Source organism: Mangifera indica, chromosome 11 (assembly GCF_011075055.1).
Source record: "Mangifera indica cultivar Alphonso chromosome 11, CATAS_Mindica_2.1, whole genome shotgun sequence".
In the NCBI taxonomy this organism is placed as follows: Eukaryota; Viridiplantae; Streptophyta; class Magnoliopsida; order Sapindales; family Anacardiaceae; genus Mangifera; species Mangifera indica.
The window spans coordinates 14920857-14933101 of record NC_058147.1 but is presented as its reverse complement, the minus strand read 5'-3'; positions in this window follow the sequence as shown (position 1 = coordinate 14933101).

Sequence of the window (12245 nt, the reverse complement as noted above, 5' to 3'; positions counted from 1 at the left end):
ATCATAGCCATGAGTAAAAAAGTTTTCTCATAATCCAAGCTTTGTTTCTAAGTATAACCCTTTATTACTAGCCATGTCTGATAAGTCTCCATCTATCCAACCTTGCCAATCTTTTTCTTAGAAACCCACTTACAACCAATAGGAACAATTCCTTCTGATAGATCAACAAGTATCTAGACTTGATTAGCATGCATGGATTTTATTTCATAATTCATTGCTTCTAGTCATCTACCTAATTCTATATCTAGTACAATTTCTTTATAGCTTCTAAGATCATCACCATGCTCTATTTCTTCAATTAAGCAAGATTCAAAATCCTGCTCGTGAAGAAAACTGTATTTATTTAAAGATCTAGATACCTTTGAAGATCTTAGTGTTGGAATCATAATATCAAATATTGAGGTTGGCTGAGTAGATGATCCAACTTTAGTGATATTGGTTTGAGGCTCTTTAGACTCTTTATTAAGCTCAATATTTCTTCTTGAACCACCTTCTTCCAAGCACTCTTTCTCGAAAAAATATGCATTTCTACTGACCGTTATTCTTTAATCAGTTAGGAAGTAAAAATAATATCCTAAACTATTTTTAGGATATTCTATGAGCCAACCCTTCCCTTATCTAACATTCAGCTTATTTGATTTAATTACTTTGACATAAGTTAGACATCCTCAAATTTTTATATAATTAAGACTTAGGCATTTAGAATATGATAACTTGTATGGTATTTTCCAGACTAATTTTGACGGTACCGAATTCAAGATATGTATAACGGTCTGAAAGGCGTATCCCTATAATGACACTAGTAAGTTAGTGAAACTTACCATTGATCGTACCATATCAAATAGAGTACGATTTCTCCTTTCAAATACACCATTATGTTAAGGTGTGTATAGAGAATCATTTAGGAAATAATTCCATTGTTTTTCATAAATTCCTGAAATTTTGTACTAAAGTATTCTCCTCTATGATCTGATCATAGAATTTTAACACTTTTTCCAGTTTGTTTCTCTACTTCACTTTTTAATTCTATAAACTTTTTAAAGGATTTTGATTTGTATTTCATCAAATACAGATACCTATATCGAGAATAATCATCAATAAACGTAATGAAAAAGTGAAAACCTCTCCTAGCCATTTGATTAAATGGTTTATATATATTTGTATGTATTAACTCTAATAGTTCTTCGGCACGTTCCCCTTTACTCTTAAAGGGAGATTTAGTTATCTTGCCTTGGAGATAAGATTCATGTTGGATAAGGTTTAAAACCCAATAAACTTAAAAGTCCACTCTTTTTGAGTTGAATTAATCTTTTTTTTTAATAAAAAATGACCTAATTTATAATGTCATAGAACCTCGGCGTTTGTATCATTTTGAGTTCTTTTATTAGTAATAGAATTTATATGATAATCATTCAATTTCAATAAATACATACCATTTCTATTTATAGTTTTTCCCATTGCAATATTTTCACAAAATATCAAATATTCATTTCCATTAAATTGGACATTGTAACCAAGCTTATATAATGCGAAAACAAAAATGATATTTCTAATGGCTTTTGCAAAGTACAAAATATTATAAAGCCTTAAAATGTGCCCTGATGGTAGTCTAACTTGGCAAGTTCCTATAGCTTTGGTTGCAACCTTTGCTCCATTTACCATTTTCAAAATAATCTCACCTTGTGACAAAATAGAACTATTCTGCAATGTTTGCATAGAGACACATACATGAGATGTAGTTGTTGAATTTATGATCTAGGAATGATTATCTGAATCAAAACATAATTTGAATTCAATGACTTGATAGTGGATCATACTTGTTTTGTTCTTTTTAAAGTTTTCCAAGTATAAAGGACAATTCATCTTCCAATGTCCATCTAACTAACAATGGAAACACTTTCATTTTTTTTTTTTTTTTGCCTTTTCCTTCTTGGTGGCACCTTTTTTAAAATTCCTCTTCTTGGGTCCAATATTTGGACCTTTCTTTTATTACTTTTTAGGCCTCTTATTGGCCCTCATAATAGAAGCCAAATAGACATCCATATGTCTAAAATCTTTCTTCTCTCGCTTGTAGAACTCTTGGAGCTTATTAAGCAACTTTAAAAGTGTCTACTTTATTTGATTCAAATTGTAATTAGTTATATACAGTTTATAACTTGGTAGGAAGGACTGTAAAATCAAATTCACTTTAATGCGGTTCAGTAGAACCACATCCCAAATATACAATTACCCATTGCACTAATTATCTTTATGACATGTTCATCTAAAGGCATGTTTTCACTCAATCTTATGTTAAAGAGTGAAACATATAGCTCATACTCAAATACTATTGAGTTCTCATTTACAACTCTTGCAAATTGACGAGGATGTCATAAGCATTTGAAACATTTTTGTGCTTAGTCTAGAGCTCTTTATTCGAGCTTTTCTATTATCCTCGACCCATGCTTAGAACGTTTTATATTCTTCGTTAGAAACATCTAAAGCTATGTTAATAAGAAGCAGAGCTTCCAAGTCTAGCTAATTTTTTTTTGAAATCTAGAATGATTCTAAGATTTCTCAACCAATTTATAAAATTTGATCCAGTCAAAACGTTGTTGCTTATTATTCTTAAAAGTATGTTGTTGGCTATTTTTGAAAATATCACAATTTAAACCCTTTTTAATTGCATAATCTCATTAGCTTCCAATATTTTATTCGAATCCTACACTCTCTTTAGATAGGATCTAGAGATTCTATTAGATCAAATTTCTATTGGAGAATTGAATTCTTATTAAACATAATTAACCTCACATAATATAAATCCTAGTTAATTAAATTTAATAAGTATGAAACTCTTTCCATCTATACCCCTATATAAGACTCGAATCATTTTTACGCCCTTTACTTCGAATACCTCACATAATAGAAATCTCAATACCCTAGGTGAGTGAAATCCAAAGCATCATGCTTTCTCGAAATGATATTTTCATCATATCCTCATATAATAGAAATTTCAGTCATAATGAAAATACCCATCCAAGAATAAGATAAATTTAATTCGATGACAAGATAAACTCTTGATACACCTCTTATTGAACATGAACTAGTCTTCATTCTCAAGGTTGAACCAGACTTTCTTATGTAGTAGTTAATCTCAACTCTATTCCTCCCTAGGAAATCTATCCCCAAAATTATGTTGAAATCTGACATCTCAAACACTACCAGGTATACTAGAAGTTGTTTGTCCTATATATCAATAACTTGTCCCATTATTATTCATCACTAATTATTGACCCACCATCTGGTAACTTTATCTTAAACCTCTAGGCTACCCTGATTAGTTGTACTTTTAATCTCTGTACTAAACTCTTGGTTACAAAACAATGTGTAGCATTACAATCAATCAAAATGTAAATAGGAATACCAAGGAAAGAAATCTAACTAGAAACTGCTATCAAGTTAGCCTCAACTAGCCTTTGGGTGATATGTACACTCTGGCAGTGGGTCTCCCCTACTGGCTATTCAACTCAATCTAGAACCCCAAGATAAGATTTGGCCATATGCCCTTACTGACAACACTTGTAACAGATAGTCTACCCTATCAAACACTCCATTTTTTATTACCTGTCACATCTCTAACAGGTTGGAATCTCATGACCTCTTTGTTTCTTAATGTTTTTCCAACCTTTTTTATTGCCTTTACGTTGGAATGGTCTTTTCCCTTTCTTCTATAAAGGAAGACCTCTTTAAATCAGAGTAGTACAATTACTTGATTGTTATCCTAGTGTTTATGATGGGAGTGGTACTAATGATAATGTTGTTTGCGTGAAGGTCTGGCTATACATCATCTTCACAAAAACCTCTACCTTTAATGCCCTAGTCAAGGCCTCGTTGTAAGTCTGGGGAAACTAAATACTTGTCATGGCATCCCAAGCTATAGTGGGATCTAGACCATACACAAATTTCTTCATTTGTCTAACCTTTATGTTAGCTATCTTAAGGACATCCCTCGTTAAATGATTAAATTTGGTGGAGTATTCCTTTATCGTATTTGTACTCTATGTTAAGGTGACAAACTCATGAGCTCTAATGCAAGTCACGTCTACCTTTTGATACTAGGCCTCAAATCTTATCATGAATTATGTTTAGGACATCTCAGAAGTCTTTGTCGTCTCTCTGACCAGGTTCTACCATGTTCTTGCATTTGACTTGAAGAAATATGTGGCATATCTAACTCTCTCCTAGTCGGTCATATCAAACAAGATCATGCTATTCTCCACTAATTTTAGCCATTCCTCAATTGCGATCAAATCCTTAGCACTATCAAATTTCTTAGGGTGGTGCATACTAGGTTGGCTAAAGATGGGACAAAACTAACTCTTGGTTGGTGCTACTGTTGGTACTAAAGTCACCTCTATTGATCTTTATACTTGCGTTGATAATACCTGTGTTGACTCACTACCTTAAATTGGAGCACCTTCCTACTCTTTGAACATCTTTCTAAATGTGTCTTTAACATCCTGGGTACTCAGGCCAGTTTAGGGAACTGGAGGTACTACCCCCTCACTTTAACTTCTCTGTGGATTTTCTGTTTATGTGTTTCTGGTGTTGGCTCTGATTCTCCTTATCTTTCCAAAAAAATCTACAACTACAAGTCTCCATAAAAATTGAACTTATAATGATCAGCTAAAAATGCAATCGGCAAGGTGTGAAGGGCTTACATTCCTATTTAATTTGACTACACAAATACTTTAAAACACCTTTAGGGTACCAAAATCATGCTTTGATACTAACTTGTAACATTCCGCTCTAGAATTACTACCTTCTAGAGGAAAGTATCATTAAATTGACTATTTAGCATACTTGACTTTTTAAAACATTTAAAACTTCGTAAATAAACTATTATAAGAACTTAAATAAACATAATTTATTAATAATCAAAATGATGAAAAATACCCTTACCACAAAAATAATTGAAAGCATTCAAAAGATGTCTAGTCTCATAATCATTAAAAAAAAATCATACTATGTATCGTCAAATACAATCATAAAAATCTCAATGAACTAAAATTTATAAAACTGAAATGATGGGAATGTCTTTGCAACTCTACACTCTCTGATCGTCACTTATCCTGTACCTATCATAATCACTTATACCTATACACAAGAAAGTAGGAAAATGAGTGATCAAAATACTCAACAAATAAGAGACTATACTGATAACTTCTACTGAAATCCTTAACATGCCATTAAACTCAACTCATAGCAACTTTGTCATCTAGAGTTTACATTAAACTCCTTATAGATGATGACAAGTCTTATGTACTGTCTTTGTATTCATACTGTACTCTAGGGACTATTTAGGTTGTATGTCATAACTCTCAGGTCAAGCTGTCTCTTTTAGTCACTAAGTAACCACTCCTTTAGTTCCTATCTGGTCTAACTTAACAAACTCAGTGGAAGCATCTAAATTTGAAAACTGTAGCTAAAGTTGTATACTATATTGATCGGTTTGGATCAGATATAGGGATTTGACACTTTTGTCATGTGAGCTATCTTTCTGTTTCATTACACCAACTGTATCATAATCAGGTTTTTCTATAAGTGTAGTGACTGTATATTCACTATGCCCCCTCATAACGATTTTATGATGTCTAACATACATGCATCTTGTGCTTTTACTTAACTTAGCTCACACTCACTTCCACCCTACGGTATATCTCGTGCCTTACTATGACTGAAGTCTTAGGCATTTAGGATACTACTGCATACTAGACCTCTTTGTACTGTTACTTGGGATGACCTTTAAATTCTCAACCTAATTCCCTTTTTCTTTTCTCCATTATGCTCTATACGCAATAGTGTATGTCTATATACACATAAGATGTGTCTCTTTATTCCTAAGCACATGACTAATCCCTATGGCATTTCGTCGTGTATTAATTTCCTACACACATGAGCATATGCCCTTTCAACTATCTATTTTAATTTCTTTTTCTGATCTTTTTTTGATCATACTACTTTTCAAGGGTGTTTTAGTTATTTCACCCAACACACGGTTATGTTAATATGACACAAGGGAAGTCCACGTGTTCTAGTTGACTACTAACTAGCGAATGATATCCTATGGTCATCAAAACGTTGTGAAAATTTGACCTGAATTATGGGGATCGCACATATAGATATGTGTCCCATACCACATAGTCGTGTGGTAAACCTAGAATTCATATTAACTACTCTTATTTTGGTCCCCACTTCGATTCCAATCATGCAAACATTATTAATTTCATCCCTTGACATGTGAATTATGACCATACTAATAATACCACTCGCTTATTCTAAACAAATACAATCTCTCATAAAAAAATGCATAAATAATGGCAACAACAATAAAAAAAAAATGATTATACATATACATATAATTGTAAAGCTCTCAACCATGTCTTTTACACCATGATTAGTATCAATTTTAAGCCATAATTCACAGTTATAAAACACATTTTGCAAGGGAAACCACAAGGATCCAACAAATATAATTGAAGCAGGCGTAAAAAGACATTCCCATTTGCCTCAATTATAGCAAAAGATAGCACATGCAGACCTTTTTATCTCTTCTTTACTTGCCACCACGTCACCAAAAACGTGTTGTCAAAGTCACTACACAAAATTCTGACCATTAAACTTACCCTTTTTTACCTTTTGGGGAAAAATTATGAGTTTAAGGATTATTGAATAACGACCCAAACATGCAGTGATATGCCATATATAAACTAAAAATGTATTTCCCACACACGGATATATGTTTGAATACGATCATATGTAACTTAATTTTGAATTCATGTGGAATCAATCTTATCCAACTAACATGGCATGACACAAAGGCATGGGCTCTCTATACATGATCATGTGTCATCCAAAACTCACATTTTAACCTTTAAAACACCCTAATGCATTTGTAAAGACTATTTCACCCTCGAGACATACCTATAGGTGTTATATAAGCTTGGGCTTCATCATGGACAATAAGCTTGCCATTGACTTGGTGCTAAAATCCCTCCTTAAATCATGAGCTAATTTCATTATGAATTTTAACCTAATAAAAGAAAGGAGAAAACCTTTAAAGGAGTTGTTATATATGCTCAAGTAGGATGAATAAAAAGTACAAAATGTAGCTTTGACTAATTTGCTTGTGGGTGAAGCCTAAACATAAAAAATCAAGGCCAAGGACAAAGGTAAGGCTAAAGCTAAGCCCAAGCCCAAGCCCAAGCTCAAAGTGAGCAAGCAACCTGATACTGCTACTTAACCTATAGGTGGTATGAGGAAGGAAAAGGTTGTCTACTTTTATTATGGTAAGACAGGTCACTAGAGGAGATATTGTTAGGCCTTTCTAGAGAACAAGAAGAAGAAAACAGTTAAAGCTTCTACTTTAGGTATGCTTGCCATTGAGATAAAGTATTCTCTTTGTTCATCCTGCGTTGTAGACACAGGATGTGGCTTTTATATTTGTTCTAATATGCAAGGACTACAACAGAGTAAATTGCTCGCCAAAGAAGAGGTTAACCTACGTGTTGGAAATGAAGCACACATTACTACATTAGTCGTTAGGATTTATTATCTTAGGTTGCCCTCTAGTTTAGTTTTAGAATTAAGAAATTATTATTATATTCTTTCAACTTCTAGAAACTTAGTTTTTGTATCTGTTTTGGACAAAAAGGGATATTTATTTTTGATTGCTAATGGTATGATTAACTATCAGCTTAAATAATATTCTCTATAAAACAACTGAATTGCATAACAGTTTATATATTCTAAAACTAGATATTGAAATTCTTAATGTGCAAAATAATAAATTATTAAAATCGAATGATCTGAATACCACATATCAGTGGCATTGTAGGTTAGGCCATATAGGATCGAAATGTATATCAAGACTAACTATGAGGAATAAGACAACTAACAAAACAACATCTTTCAAGAGCTTCTTTACAAGTTTTGTAGATTTTGAACCAAGTAATATGCCACAACTTGGTTTCCATTTATTGTCTCTCTAAGATCAAAGTACTATTCTAGCTATCCAAACCATAATTTCCAAGGGAATAAAAGGTGTCAGTAAGGGTGGATTCAAGTTGAGGTGGCTTAAGTTCATTTGCTAGCTCGACTTGAACAAGCTTAAAACAAGCTTGGTTTAGGCAAGCTTGAGCCTAAGGGTTTTATATTATTGAGCTTGAGTTTATGGATGTTTGGTTTTCTAAGCTCAACCAGAAAAAATTCAATTTGAATAAGCTAGAATGATATTGTTTTTACCAATACATATAAAAAAGACATCATTCTAATTGATTTAGGCTTATCTACATTTCCAAGCTAAACTTAGCTTGACCTTGACTCGATATTATAGCCAAACTTGAGCTTAACTCTCCTTAGGTCGAGCTAAGCATAAATTAATTTAAAAAGAGTTTGTCAAGCTTAAGCATAGGTTCAAGCTTAACTTTATCAAGTAGATCCAAACTCAAGTTGGCTTAAGTTTGATCTCAATTTAGCTTGAATCCACCTTTAGATATAAGTCCAAGTAAATAAGACACTTTCTAGATGTGCAATCTCTTTAAAGGGTAACCTTTTAGAGATGGTGTTTTTTTTTTTTTTGGTAATGTTTTGTAGATTAGTGTTTGGATGGCCAAATTTAAATTGATTGATGTTGAATTTTAACAAGATTCGTGTTGTTTGGTGGTGGGGTTTGGCCAAATTTGTGCTGTTTCATAGTGGATTTGGGTTAAACATCCATGGGTTGTTTGGTGGCCTTGTTAGTGATCTATGGTAATTGATAACACAATTATTGAGCAAGACTACAATGTCGCTTGGTTGTGATATGTTGTTAATAACCTGGTAGTCATGCTTAGGGAGTCGTCGATGGGTGAAAATTTTGTTTGGGTCAAAATCTAAAAGGTCAAACTTACCCAAAAAAATAAAAGGCCAAACAATTATAGGTATTTTGAAATGAATTGAGAAAAGCTTGTTTGGGAAGAGTGAGATTGAATTGAGATGACGAAGAAGAAAAAGTGTTGAGAGGAAGAAAAAAATTTTGCTTTTGTGATGAAGAAGCACAACATTAGGAGGAATATTTTTTTTCTAGCAGAGGTTGAAAAAAAAAAGTTTAGGAGGAATCAAAACCAAAATGGTAAGTTCTGGTTAAGAATCTGTCCTAGCTGGTTCCAATTTTATTTACTAAATCTTAGAAATTAATTGATTTTGATTTCGGTTTTGAGTTTGATTCCTCTTATATACACTAATACTTAAACGCACTTACTCCTATTATTACTTTTTGAAATTTAAATTGAATATATTCTTTTAATAGCTTTAAAAATAAATATATAATTGTATAATACTGAATTGAAATAGGTGAATCTAAAAATTGGTTGTCATAAAAAAAGAATCAAAATATTGGAACAAGCAATAAAAAAAATTAAAAAAATTACAAGTACAAGTATATATAAAGATGTTAATAATGCATATTCGTATATTTATAATTTAAAAAATTTTAGTTGTATTAATGATTTTGAGTGTTTTTGGAAATTAAAAAAAGTTTAAGGGTGTTTGAAAATTTTAAAATCTTAATATGTGTCTTAATAGTTTTTAAAATGATAGTTAAACTATAAAAAACTAAACATAACACAACAAATTAGAAGTTTACATAACTTGATTTTTATATTTATCTTACAATTTTCTTTATATGTTTATTGTATCGCCCAAAAGACTGATTTTCATATAAAGTTTAGTTTATTGACAAACTCATATCTGTTAATTTTTGAAAATTTAAATATCTACTTGTCAACTGCTACTATTAAAAGAATCTATTAGATATAAGGATATACAATGTTATTTAACAAGTAATATTAAAATAAAATAAAATAAAATTTTATCCCTTTTCTTATTTTAATTTTGAAAATATATAAATTTTCTCAACTTAGTTGTGAAAACTTATTTTTCTCCTATTAAAGTTTTATTTTTTTACTCATTACAGTCGCCTCCTTATCTTTAAAAAAATTACAGTTACACCTTGACAATTGTATTCTCTCTTATCAGCCACCGTTCTTCTCGATGACCATTCATTTGTACGATTCAATCTAATGCTGTAATCTCTATCTTGCTGACACTTTTTCTCTTTTCAGTGATGATTTTGATTCGTTTATATTCGTTTTTCAGGCAAAAAATGAGCGAGAGATCAACCGTTCTCACTCATTTTTGCAAACTAAAAAGTTCTCTTCACAACAAAGGGAGTGGGTTGCAAGAACTCACGTTAAGTATGGAGTCTTGTAGGCGATCGTGATCGGCCTAAGCACTCATCGTGATTAGTAAGAGATTCAGACTCAATATCTTGTGATTTCATGGGTGAGCCATTTTCAAAGGCTTCTTCAAGTACTTTAAGCCTATTCTCCTTCAGTTATGAAAAATTGATGGATTCCTCTTATATCAACTATGGAATCAGACCCATCTTTTCTACTGCTGCTCTTCTTATACAAGATTACGGCATAATGAGATACAGGTTTCTACAGTAAAAGATGCATAAGAACCAATGTTTTTAAAATCAGATTGATGATCGAATCGGTTGTCTCACTGATTTATGGTTCGAGCGATTCAACCAATTTAACCAGAGAATAATAAAAAAATAAAAAATAATCAAATTATTTAAAAATAATTAAAATTTAAAAAAAATTAAAAATCAAACTCAATCAAATTAGATTTTTGACTGATTCATTTGATCAAATCTGATTTTTTATTATATTTGATCGAATCAATAGTAAAACTGATTTTTTATATTAATCAGACCGAATTTAAAGTCAATTTCCGATTCAACCGGTTGAACTGACTGGTCTAGTCCGGTTTTCAAAAGGATGGCTTCAAGAATCAAACTGTACTCAAAACCGAATAAGGAAAATCAAGCAGAGTTCAACAAAAACCATTTTTTTTTCACCTTTTAGCCAATCGAGAACCCAAGAAACAAAAATTTTTGGAGCTTGAACCCATATCAGGAACTCATATACAAAAATTCCATTTAGAGAAAAAACCAATTAAGAAATGTTGACATAGGCGAGTCAATGGATCAAATTCAACAAATTTCGGGTGAAAACCCATTGAAACTAAATGCTCCAGAAAGCAGGAAAGTCAAACCCCACAAAGGAAAAAAGAATGAGAGTCAAGTCTCAAAACATATATCACAAAACCCAGATCCCAAAATTTACAAAAGAAACACTCACAGCCAACATAAGAACGCTCTGAAAATAAATGTAAAAAAAAATTAATAAGGTTTGATAGAAAATAAAAGAAACACTGTTCTTTTTTCATTTTGGCTCTTGATTGTTCACTGCATCAAAACTCATTTAGTTTTAAGAAGAGTAAAACTAATAGAGGGAAATTATATGTTTTTAAAACCAAATTGAGGAAAATTAAATAAAATTTTATTTTTTAAAAATATTATTAGTTAAATGATATTTATATCCTTATAATTAATTATTTTTTTAAAGTAATAATTTATACATGAATATTTTGATTTTTTAAAATTAGTAGGTATGACTTTATTAGTTGACTAAACCTTGGGTAGGAATGAGTCTTTTGGTCTATTTTTTTATGTATTTTATTTTTTATTATATATTTATTTCATGTCCTCAATAATTATAATTTAATTATTATTTATTATAAATGATATATCCAAATTGTAATTGAAACTACATGAAATTATATTTTTTAGTTTGATTCGGTTTGAAACTTAAAATAGTTTGATTAAAATTTTTCAAACTATTTTTTTAATTTAGTTTGAAAAAGTTCATAAAACGACGAAACCAAATTGTACATACTCTTAGTTGTGATTATTGAGTCTTTGACTCCCACCTAGCCTCCATTTTTCAATTTGATCAATTTCGACAAGTTTAACCTCGAAATCATTTTGTAAAGATTTCCATTTTTTAATATAAATTAGGGATATAAAAAATTATTTAATAAAATTTTGGCAACAAAGTGTCATCTGGCTTTATGGTTTTTTTTTTTAAAATCATTTTAATAATTTTATAAAAAATTTAATAAATTTAACATACGGATGGAAAATGATCCTTTTTAAATTTAAAGGGTGGGACTATGTCTTTTAATTAAACTTTGGATGGAACATAGTCATTCCACCTATATATTTAAAAAAAAAAGTTTATGATATGCTTTAGATTAAAAATTATCAAAATCATAATTCAAATTAAAACATTTTTTTAAAATTTATCAATCTAAAT